Here is a 12,505-nt window from a genome sequence, read left to right as displayed (position 1 = left end):
TCCATCACAGTATATATATATCAGTATTGTTTAAATACGGGTAAAATGTAGTTCACCATATACGTTATATGTATACTTGTTAACTATTATGCGGTTTGGAGACTGAAAACTAAAACCACATCCCATGTGTGACCGTTGCTAAATACATGCGGTTCAGGTCATACTGAATATGGAAACTGAATATACTGGAAAACATTCAGTCTTACCAGAGCAACTCCACTGCTGTCCAGCATCAGTCCTGTGGGGGGAGCCTGAAAAAATATTACTACGGACAAAAGGAGGACAAAGTGAATTTTGTTTATGGAAGAGATGTATCAAACGTGCACAGAGGACAAGTGAAGAAGTTGCCCATAGCAACCTGATCTCTTATCTGTAATTGGCTGTGCAGTTTAAAGCTGGGTACAAACTAGATGATATTTCATCCAATACCGCGGAGCAGAGAGACATATTGGCTACTTGGCTAGTGTGTACCCATGATATGCGCGCTTCCGCGGGTCGATCGTGACTTCCCCCATCTGCTCTACTGCAGGGCCAATGGGGGATGTCGCTAACAACGCCATGCTGCAGAATGCCCCATCCCATCGGACCCACATTGGCAAGTGTGTATGTACTTGCAGCATCCCACGTCCCGTCGCCCTTAAAGTCGGTCTGGGGACACATCTTAGAGACTGCTCCTTTATTTACAGCCCTATTATTGAGTAGTAGGGGTCACCGGAGGTTAAGTTTGGGCTTGGAGTGCTCCTTGGGAGCTGTCCTGTTCAGTCTACAGGGATTTCTTTATTTCCAATATGGCTTATTATACTTCACATTGACTTACACTGGACTAAGGAGCTGATTCAGACCCGGACGCTAAGCTGCGCTCTCACACAGCCAAAAGGGTCCGGGTATGCAAATGCCACAATCGCACTGTCTGGTGGAAGGACGCCCTCTATGCCTTAGAGAGCGACGGCAAAGCGAACGCACGCCAGTATAAAGACGCCCATCTTTCTTCCTTAGCACACGTCATTTCCAGGAAGTATGTGATTAATTGGTGACATCGAGAGCCATCGGAGCTGCACACAGCACTTGAGGTAGACCCTACCCCACCGCAAGCACTGCGATCAGTGCTGTCTAAAGTACAACCAAGTAACATGTACAATGATGCTTCTTTGCTAATTATGTACACCCCGAAAACACTGTTTAGACGCCCAGACACGCCTGCGTTCGCACATCCACTCCCCCGTTCACAAGCACCTTCCCCGTTTTACCACCCACAAACGGTACGTCACTCAAATTAGCGTCCAGTCTGTGTACTACGAGCGCACAATTCCTGCGTGCAGTGAGTGTCATGCGCATATTGACGCATACGCATACGTGCGAATATCTCCCATAGCGTGTTTTTGTGGCTTTGCGTCCGGGTCTGAATCAGGCCCTAAGTGTTTCGTGGGGAGAGAGCATTTATCTCTATATTATGGTGTGTAGATTTTTTTTTAATGATTAAGGGCCTTATTTATCAACGTGTTTTATCATACGCAATGAGTTATAAGACTTGTTGCGTATAATAAAACTCATTAATATTGCTGCTTTAGTGGCCCATTTATCAATGTTTATTATATCCAAGGGGTCACTAATATGTTCTTAAAATACCAAAAGGAACATAGCTTGTCATGTGGTACCCACTTGTAGTGCACTCTGTTGTCGCATACTGTATGTGCATGCTGGCACCTGTAGTGCAACAAGAGTGTATACTATATATGAAATGCTTGATAGATAGGCCTTGTAGAAAATGGAAGGAAGAGGGGTTTTTTTTTTAGTTTATTTATTTTACATTTTGACAGACAAGATAGCTGAAACAGCCTGTGGTGTTACCTTGCGGAGTTACATCTATTATTTTTTTTTTATATATATACAATAAGATCAGGCTTGATATGTGTCCTCATACACCTAGCCCCAATCCACCATGTGGTGCAAGAGTCTTTATCGCCCGAAAATGCATCTTAGTCACAATTGGATGGGATAAACTGTTTCAAGACTCTGCACTGATTACTTTGATATACTGTACGATACAACAGAACTTGGCTTGAAAAAACAGCTGCGTCCCCTGTATCGTAGTACTTTGAATACAAATTCAGACGCACACAGAGGGGCTGCTTGGCGAGATTGCAGCAATAGTGTACAAATCTGTATGCTGTATAGTACATTGCAGAATGCATCACAAGTAAAACATTGCAATTGTGGTTTCATATTGGCCAATTCTAATTGATGAGCTTTAGCGTGAGGTTTGGTGTACAAAATGCATAGGAAAGCACACCTACTGTAAGCTACAGCATTTAATATATATGGCTTATACCATACTGTTTAAATATGATCTGTAGACAATATAAGAATGTCATATAGACGGACTCTTCTGAAGTGTGCACTCTTGAAATAATAATGTAAAAAAATTCCAAAACTAAAGATTAATCCAACTCTTCAGAGTCAATCTCATGTACAGAAAGCCACCTTTCCCTGTCACATGCTCATTACCGCCAAGGTTCAAGCGATAAGTCCTTGGCGTCAACCCTCATTATAATCTCCATGACCTGTAGAATGTTGAACCCTACATGATTTAACAAGGTTGTTGAATGATCCATAATCATCACACCTGCTCAATCTCAGTCAGATTCCGAATTGGAGAATACAACAATGGCAGGCACTGGAGGAGATATCTCAGAAATGACAAGGGCCTCAGACATGGGACCCTGTGATTTTACCTATTAAAGGAGAGAGCTTTTAGTAAAAAATTGTTCTAGCATTTGTTCACTATCAAACCCTGAGGTCTTTTATTTTCAGAGTTCAAAATTTGGATGAATAGCCACACAGTGACCTGACCATAAACCAATTTGCATTTGTACTTAGCAGTAGCCAGCAATAATGTTTTTGAAAAATGCATTTCATACATGAGAGGGGCAGATTCACTTAGCCGTTGGGTAATTGCCAGAACTGAGCTATTCAATCAAGTCGCTAACCAATGCGTTAAGCCTCAGAGAGTGCACTTAACTCGGGTTTCTCCTCAAAGCCTCAGGAGCTGCGAGGACAAATCTGCATTAAATGCACTTGAGACTTAAGGGTAACCCATAGATTCCTATACGTAATGCGGGTATTCCACGCAGGGAAACAGTGACTAACAATTGAATCGCTTTGGGCATTAACCTGGAGCTTTACCCACATGGTAACCGCTGTGGGTAATTGAATCTGCCTGATAAATGCCTATGAAGAGCAACTGGTGTAACCTTTATCATTGGGCCTGATTAGGAGTTGTACACAAACTCGATGATTTACATACAATTTTGATGGTGGGTGGTCTGCGATGCAGCTGCAGCTCCGTTTGCAGTATCAGGGAAGTCGCAGCCTGACGTTTGGGGCAGGCTGCTGTCCGCTTCAGAAATTGGGGACTTGTCGATCTTATTTTCTGGGCTTTATGAGGCCAGTGGGGTTTTGGAGGACAAGCTTAGGCTTACACAGATGGCCAATGGTGATCCGATGCTGCATCTTCAGACCCTGAAATCGGATCTTTGAAGCTGGCAGTGGGTGCCTTCAAACACCTTGTGTGGCATTAGCATATTTTTGCATTGCCGCTGTGCCCGAAGATGCAGTGACTATGCATATAGTGTAGAACTGTGAATCAGGCCCAGGATACAGAATGAACAAGCTCATACAAACACAGCCATGATTGTGCTGACAGAAACATACAAGTGAACTTTAGTCACCTAAAACAGTTGTAGGCTTATGTGAAGCATGGTACAATTCATCAACCACTGCATCCAGTGTCATTGTGCTCCTTTCTGTAATGTGATTAGGCTGCTAAAGAACATGAAAATCCCTGGGAGCTCCTTGTATGGTATTCTGTAAGTTAAGCCCTGAGTTTGAACTATGCAAGCATGTAAATATTAATTTCTGATCAACAGAACTTGGCACAATGGTTTTTCGATTCACAGATGTGCCAAATAATGGTGCTTGGGGGCCTCTCCAAAATTGTTTTCTGTAATTAATATATAAAGCATTAATTAATAAATAAAGCATTATTTACACAATACAAATTTAATTGTTTGCTTTGTTGTTCTTGCTGAATAAAATAAGGGTACTGTTACATGTCCAATGTGTGGTAGTTACTTCATCTCTTTTGGTGCTATGTGTATAGCTGAAGATGCTGCTGTAAGCTCTTCCTCAGTATATGATGAACTGTCAGTGACAGCTTTTTATTACCATAACTCCACCAGTTATAGGTCTTAATTTCGCTTTGCACACTACATAAATACAGTTACCCTGTTTTGTGTTATACGTTTCTATTAATCGGACCAAAAGCGGTGGTGTAAATCTGTCACTACTTCCCCGAATTTAGGACAAGCAGAGAGGAATAGAAGAGGTCAATAGTACAAGTTCTATAAGGGGAGAGCTATGAAAAGTTTTTAGGAACATAACATAAGTGGAGGAAAATAATAATTTGACCATTATAAGACCTTTAATAAATCATCCATTTCAAGTTCTGGGGGGTATATTTACTAAAGTGCCGATTTTTTAGAAGTGGAGATGTTGCCCATAGCAACCAATCAGATTTTACTTAACATTTATCTAGCACCTTATAGAAGATAATAGCTAGCATCTTATTGGTTGCTATGGGCAACATCTCCACTTCTATAAACCCGTAGGTTAGTAAATAAACCCTCTGAGGTACGGAGATAGCCATTATACAGTATAAGGCCGCTGATAATTAGGTATGACCAATCGGAATGTTAAGAAAGGGTTGTTCCAATCCGATGGGAAAAAAATATAACTACACTAGCCAGTCACATATACTTGCATGAAAGCCAGGTTGTGAGAACATAAAACCAGATGCTGTACCACACCCTCTGAGTATGTGAAGGATATTTAAAGAGTCTTATCAAACAATACCTACAGTTTTCAATCGACTACTAGCAACACATGAAAGGGTGAGCCGCCATCCTATTCTGAAACTCAGGATTCCCCACAACTGACAGGTGGATGGATTTTTCTTGGTTTGTTATATCTATAGCACAATATAAACCATAACTTACGCACCACCATGAGAAAAGGATTTTCCAATACTGAGTTGAGAAGTTCCTGTTCATGGGTGAGTAAAAATGAGAGACTCATGTTTTGCAAAAAGTAATCTCCTAAAAAAAATGAGTGTATGTAACAGGTAGTCCATAACATGGTTACCAAAAATGTTCCTATCTTGTTACCACATCTATAATAGTTATTTTTAGTATAATTCAATTTTGATTGCACTTGGGCCAGTAACAACACTTTGTTTAGCCTGTTGGTATTTCTGGCAAGATGTTTGTAAAGTAACCAAAGGGATTGGTACTTTTTATCTTGCTCTCATCTTTTTTGTGGGCTAAGTAAGAAATAATTCCCCTCACCCCATAAAACTGTCTAGGACATTTCCCAAAAGAAGATTGGATCTTTCCAATGTTCAGTATTGTTGTTAAGGAATTCTATCCAGGAATGTTTAATATGAGCTTAAAACTTCTGATATATATTAAAGAATCAGTTCTCAACTAGGCATTATAAACACCTGACATTACGAAACATGTAAAGGCCCCCATACATCAGCAATCTGAAAACCACAATTGAACAATTTGAAGATTTATTGCCCAATTTTAGGATTTCCCAATCTAGCAATCTGCGTCCATACATTACAGATCTTTTTCAGTGATTTGCAGATCGATTGCAGCAAACAAAGATCTGCCCATCTTGAACCCCCATACATCAGCAATCAATTGTGGCAATTCTTCAATTTGCAATTGATTGTGTATAAAAATATGCAATGTATGGGCTTCACAGGTCGCAGATTGCAACCAAAAAGTGATTGGAATTATTAAATCAGATTTTCCAACATGTTAAATTTAGGCCCCCATACATCAGCAATCTGAAAACCACAATTGAACAATTTGAAGATTTATTGCCCGATTTTAGGATTTCCCAACCTAGCAATCTTACTTCTAACCTACAGTAGATGGGTAAGGAGCATCTTCTGCTCCTTTGTGTGACTGCAGTGTGGTGCTGGGCCGTACCATCACCACCCGGTGGCACACTCCCATGTGATCACTGATATGGAAGTTACGAGGCTGATGGCTGCTGCTGTTAATGTCAGCAGTCAGCACTCAGGACCTCATTCAGAGTCGGCCGTAAGCGCCCGCTCAGTCGTACGCATCCGATGTTTCCAAACCATGCATGCGTGCGTTTAGTTGTGTGCATGTGCGTACGAGACCTTGCGATCCAAAATGCTGTCGATCATACGGCTTACGAGCAGGAAGTGGCTTCCAAGAGTTGATTGACTTAAAAGGTCGTTTGTGGGTGTTGACAGGGGTGGTGGTCTAAAAACGCAGGCTTTTCTCACCGTTTTCAGGGCGTTTTAGGGGCGTACATAAATTTCCTGCTACGACCGACATAGAAGGCCGGAAGTAGTAAAACGTCACTCTGCGAGCAGGTTAGAGGCCTGGCTGATTGTACAGCTTGAGGTTGGGTCTGTGCTCTCTCAAGCCCCAGAGTACAATCGATACTATCGAATGTTACTGATGTTAGGAGTGATGTTTCTATTTTGAGCCACACAATGCAAGCAGCTAATAATCGTTTGTTGTAGCTAATAACACTGCTAATTGGCTTGTAATTGATTCAGCTGCGTTTGCATTAGCGAATAATAAGAATATATTTCATGGGGATGGCTTATTCTATGCGGTTTTTTATGAATTTTTGGTGTAATTTGCACACAACACAAGCGGCCGCAAATCATCACAAGAAAATTAACATACAGCGACTGACAATGACTGACAACGATTGACTCGATCGCTGGCTGCTATCACTCGCTAGCTAGAGGAGGTGCATTGTTCACGTATGGGTGTCACTTTAGTTGCGACCGGCCGGCCGTGCGATCGCTTCCTTTTTCAGTTTTGCGGTCGTTAGGCGTATGACCGAGCGGCCACTTACGACCGACTCTTAATGAGGTCCTCAGTGTGGTAGTGCAGCAAGTTAAATACAAATAGTAAATTGATGACAATATATATAGCAAAGACTTCATTATTCCCATGGATAGTGGCAAACTTACATATACTGCGACATTGCCTATTTAACAGGCATAGTTGTGGCCCATGTACCTCTGAAATGCTGGTGATAACAGGATAATTAATTGTGGCAATAACAGAGGGAAATGTTCGAAAATAATGATTTATTATTTAAATAATGGTTAATGTTATAACAACTGTTTTTAAAATGGATGAAGGGTGCCACAAGCAGTGAATTAATAGTCCTGTGTGTCCAACATTTAAGATATGCAACTCTAATGAGATCCATTACATGTAAATAATAATTGAATTTGTTAATCAAATTTATATATTTGTCCTTCTTGAATTTGAGAGAACTGATAAACCATTAAGATTAACAACAACAAAACAATACAGTGGTAAGCTTACAGCATTTCAACATGTTCTCATCAACCCTAAGTTATTAATTAATACCATCATTTGCCTGGCACTTCCCTTTAGTGGAGTTTTAAAAGAAGTTAATGACGACATCTGCTTTGTTATGTAAAGATCATACATTTGTGCAAATATTCCTGTTTTTAATTTTCTTTGCATAGCTTAGTGCTTGAAGATGTGTGAGTACATATGTTTGCTTTTTCTGATCATACAAGCTTGGAGGATCACAGCACTTATTAAATAAGGGATAAGCACACTCACATGTATTGTGCCACATGCAAAAAAAGCTTCAAACTTCAAAGGGGGTGAGATTTATAAGTTATTCCTGCTTTAAGGACTTGGGGGGTCATTCAGACCCGGTCGTTAGCGCCGATGCGCTCGGACCGGGTCGATGACCCCCCACAGAGCATGCGCACGACGGCGCTGGCGCCGTCGTGCGCATGCGTGAGACCCGCTACGACTGACAGCGCCGGTCGCAGCGGGTCTCGATCCAAAGGGGCAAGCTGTCGATGTTGATTGACAGCTAGCCCCGTTTGGAAGGCGGGCCGGGGGGGAGGGAACGCCTACCGTTTGGGGGAGGCCCCACTGACATCACTAGTGATGTCAGTGGAGAGCTCCCAGCTCAGACAGAGCCAGAAGCTCTCCGGGGCTTACGACAAGGGAGACCCTACCCTAGGGTCTCGTCATAAGCCCTGATGGTCGCGATGGTCTCTGACCATCGCGACTATCATCGGAGCGGTCGTTAGAGCTGTGGGTGTTAACCCACAGCCTAACGACCACAACAGAGGCGTGCGGTCAGGATGCAAGCGGCCGCCCAGTTTCTGAGCGACCGCTTGCATCCTCCGACCGCCTCTGAATGAGGCCCTTGGTGCCTGATTCAGACCCGCTCGCGAGCGCACAGAGCTCGCAAGCGGGTCGATGGTCCCCGACTGTGCATGTGCCACCTCCGGCGTGCGCATGCGCGAGACCCATACTGCAACGGCAGCTCCGTCGCAACGTATCTCACTACAAGATGGGGCAGCTGTCGATGTTGATTGACAACTCGCCCCGTTTTGTAGGCGGGGAGGGGGTGTGGCTGCACAAATGCAGGCGTTCCCTTAGGAACGCCTGGCGTTTATGGGCAGCCCTACTGACATTATGAGTGATATCAGTAGTGGACTTCCTGCTCTATTAGAGCAGGAAGTCCACTCGGGCTTGCAAGAACTGAGACCCTACCACAGGGTCTCCTCACAAGCCCGATGGTCATGATAATCGCGACCATCGCCAGGCCACTCACAAAAGCTGTGGGTGGTCACCCACAGCTTAGCGAGCAGCCTGGAGGCCGAAAAAAAAAAAAAAATTCCCCGCCCTGATTCAGAGCGAGCACTAGTAAACAGCGAGCGGCTCTGAATTAGGCCCGTGGTCCCAGTGCTTAAAGTGGTCCTACAGAGGTGGTGGAACCCCCCCATACGCCCTAAACCCCCCACAGGATCAAAAATCCTAGCCACGCCTTTCTTCCCATCTAGCAGATGACACACCCCCAGCCACACCCATCTAGCAGTTGCCACACCTTTTCAGAAAATGCCTGCAGCCATAGGGATCATTGTGCCTCATAAACAATGCAGGGAAATGATACGAATGATCCCATTTCAATGTATACATTTCTGTTATATAAGGAACTGCTTCATAATGGGGGTGTATAAAGGATCAATGAGGGAGATTGCTACTATTTCAGGGAGTCTTCCTCACAATCAGGGAGAGTTGGCAAGTACTGTATGTTCTAAAGTAATTTTTGATAATTTCAAACAATCCCCATGCATTTTCTCTACACTGGTATAAAGTACACCCCGCATCCATGCTATTTTGCAAATAATAAAACCCCTAGCACATACATACTATATATATATATATATATATATATATATACACACATACATAAATATATATATATGATATAATATCATATCTACAGTACAGCATATGCAGGATCAGTGGGAGCAGGGTAAACACACACAGTGTGTGTGTGTGTGTGGGGGGGGGGTAGACAAGTGGGAGCAGAGTGAACACAGTGGAAAGGGGGGGCAGTGGAAGCAGGGTGAACACACACACAGTGGGGAGAGGGGGCAGTGGGAGAATGGAGAACACAGTGGGGACTCGGGAGGGAGGGGCAGTGGGAGCAGCAGAGCCGGCCCTAGTCATAGGCATTCTAAGCAAATGCCTAGAGCGACTGGAATGCCTAGGGGCATTCGGCTCTGCAGCTATCTCCCTCCCCCACCCCACACTGCAGGCTCTGCCACATTCATGCCCGGCAGCCCAGTCAGTTCAATTCCAGAGAATGAATCACTGACCTGCTCCGCCGGATTCCCGAAGCTTCGCCCACACCCGAGGCCGCCTTAAGCCCCGCCCCCAGTCAGCCATAGCCCTGCCTACTCATCTGCGGCTGTCTAAAGCAAATCTCCAGTCTTGTTAAGCACAGCCCAACCCCTCTGTCCTATTGAAGCTCTGCCTATTCACCCCCCTTACCTGAAGCTCCGCCCATCCCATCTGGTGCTCTAAGCCCTGCCCCTACCCACACAAATCCCATTCCCCACACATTTTATTCTCCTTAACTGAAGCTGCACTCCCAGTTGTACAGCAGAGCTGCTCAGCTGCCTGAGGAGGAGCCTACTGAAATGGAAATGAGTTGGTACAAGTTTTTTTTTTTCTACCCATGAAATTTGGGCAATGGGGAGCATTCCTGTCCTATGCTTTAGCAGTTAGTTTAAGGGTTTGTTAAAATTTGATTGGCTATAAGACTGCTCGTTTATTGTATGTGGAGGTATAGTGACGTGTATTGCATGTGGAGGTATAGTGACGTGTATTGTATGTGGAGGTATAGTGACGTGTATTGTATGTGGAGGTATAGTGACGTGTATTGTATGTGGATGTATAGTGACGTGTATTGTATGTGGAGGTATAGTGATGTGTATTGTATGTGGATGTATAGTGATGTGTATTGTATGTGGATGTATAGTGACGTGTATTGTATGTGGAGGTATAGTGACGTGTATTGTATGTGGAAGTATAGTGAATGGGGATGCTGGATGCCCGACAAAGGACTTAAGATAGGCATCAAAATACTGATGCCTATCTTAATCCCGATGCCGGAATCCTGGAGGACAACAGCCCAAGTGAAGGTAAGCCGGGGCGCCCTTAGTGTCAGCCGCGAGTGGGGGGGAGGGTTAGGTTTAGGCAGCGTAACGGGGTTAGGTTTTTATTTTGGGGAGGAGGATAGTGTTAGGCACCACTAGGGGGGAGGGTTACGGTCAGGCAAGGGGGGAACCTAGGTCTAGGCACTAATGGGGAGGGTTAGGGTGCGGGGTGGGGAGGATTAGGCTACAAGAAGGGAGGGTTAGGGGAAGAAGAGGGGAAGGTAAGGGATACCAACCTTCAGGATGCCGCTGTCGGTATTGTGACAGGAGGCATCCCGACAGCGGCAGCCATTTTCCTGTTGACTTGTGCATACTAGAACGGCTTAGGAGAGGACCGAAGTCGACAGACAAATTGAAAGGATTCACTTGAGTATATTCCATTGAAATCTGTTGTGGATATAAGTGCATTGTCATGTCTTTTTGGACATTTGAAACAGCAAAAGTGTTTGTTTACTGAGTGGTGATGAATATTAAACAATACATTTTTCTTATTGCATTATTGAAAATTGGAGGTGTCCTCATTTCTGGATATATGGGGCTGCACCTTCTATGTTGATAAATTAAGTGGTTGTGCATCTATCTTTCTACTTATATATATATATACTGTGCAAAAGAAATGGCGATACTCTAAAATGCACAATAGGTGCAGAAGTTTAATCCATCCTTCCATGGGGTTTTTACCTTGGTTTGCCTCCTGATTCAGAGAGGAACGCAGTTGTGAATACACACGCTGATTGTTGTGTACTGCGCATGCATCAAGGTATGCATGCACGAAGTAACCATTATGAACGAGACTGTGGCTACGCAGACCCATCGCAGAGTGATTGACAGGAAATGCCGTTCGTGGGTGGTAATGGGGGTGGTCGGGTGAACGCAGGCGTGCCAGTGCGTTTGAACGCCGTTGCCAGGGCGTGCATAAATTATCCACTGCGATGACGTACACAGCCTGAGGCCTCATAGCGTGCATGGAAGTTAGCAATTTCTGAGTAAGGTCCGGACTTGTGTAAGTGTGCGTGAGGCTGTGATGGTTCTCGGTAACTGATGGTTTCGCAGTCTTGCTAAACATTACGAATGTGTGTAAGGTAAAGTGGACATCCTTATGTAGTGCTGCGGCGGCATAGTGATCGCAATTAATTAGCATACTATCGCAGTTTAGCTGTGTGCGTAATCACTATTTCATTCACAGTTGTGTTCCGTAGTGAATCAAGCCCTGAGTACCAAACACTAGATGCAGAATGTTCCTAGAGACAGATAGCCTGATTCAGGTCCAGAAGCTATTGAGGCTATTAACGCGGTTTTCCAATGGTGATCCAAGGCAGCATCTATGCTTTCTTGCGGCTGTGCAATATCATCAAGACCTGAATCAGGCCCAGAGAGAGAAACATTTCAAGCACATATGCTCCAGGGTATCTCAATAAGGTGTAACTTTTTGTGTTTGATGATTGTCCATCACAGTTAACACTATTTTTGTTTTTTCCCCATATTCCCACTGAAAATTTGTAACATAGTTGGATCACAAAGAGAACAGCACAGTCACAAAGAAAATCACATGGATACGATGTTTAGTTTCTCACCCTGATTAGATGACTATTCATTACTCAAACATATAGTAGTATTTATACTTTTTAAAAATGTGATATTTCTGTCTCTCCCATTTTTCAATTTGCACAGAGGGACCTCTGCTATATGTACACATAACTACAGCACACTCCCTGGGGATGAGATGTGACATAATGAGACTTAAATGCTTCGACACATACAGTATGTTTACTACTAGGTGTATTTTACTTGTGGGTATGTTGGGCCTGGCGTAAAGATATGCAATGATGATATCATAAACTTTATCTAGCCGCTTCTGATTGGCTGTTTGTCTATTGA

Source organism: Taudactylus pleione, unplaced genomic scaffold, assembly GCF_031769625.1.
Source record: "Taudactylus pleione unplaced genomic scaffold, aTauple2 ptg000170l, whole genome shotgun sequence".
NCBI lineage: Eukaryota > Metazoa > Chordata > Amphibia > Anura > Myobatrachidae > Taudactylus > Taudactylus pleione.
This window is presented reverse-complemented; position numbering follows the sequence as displayed.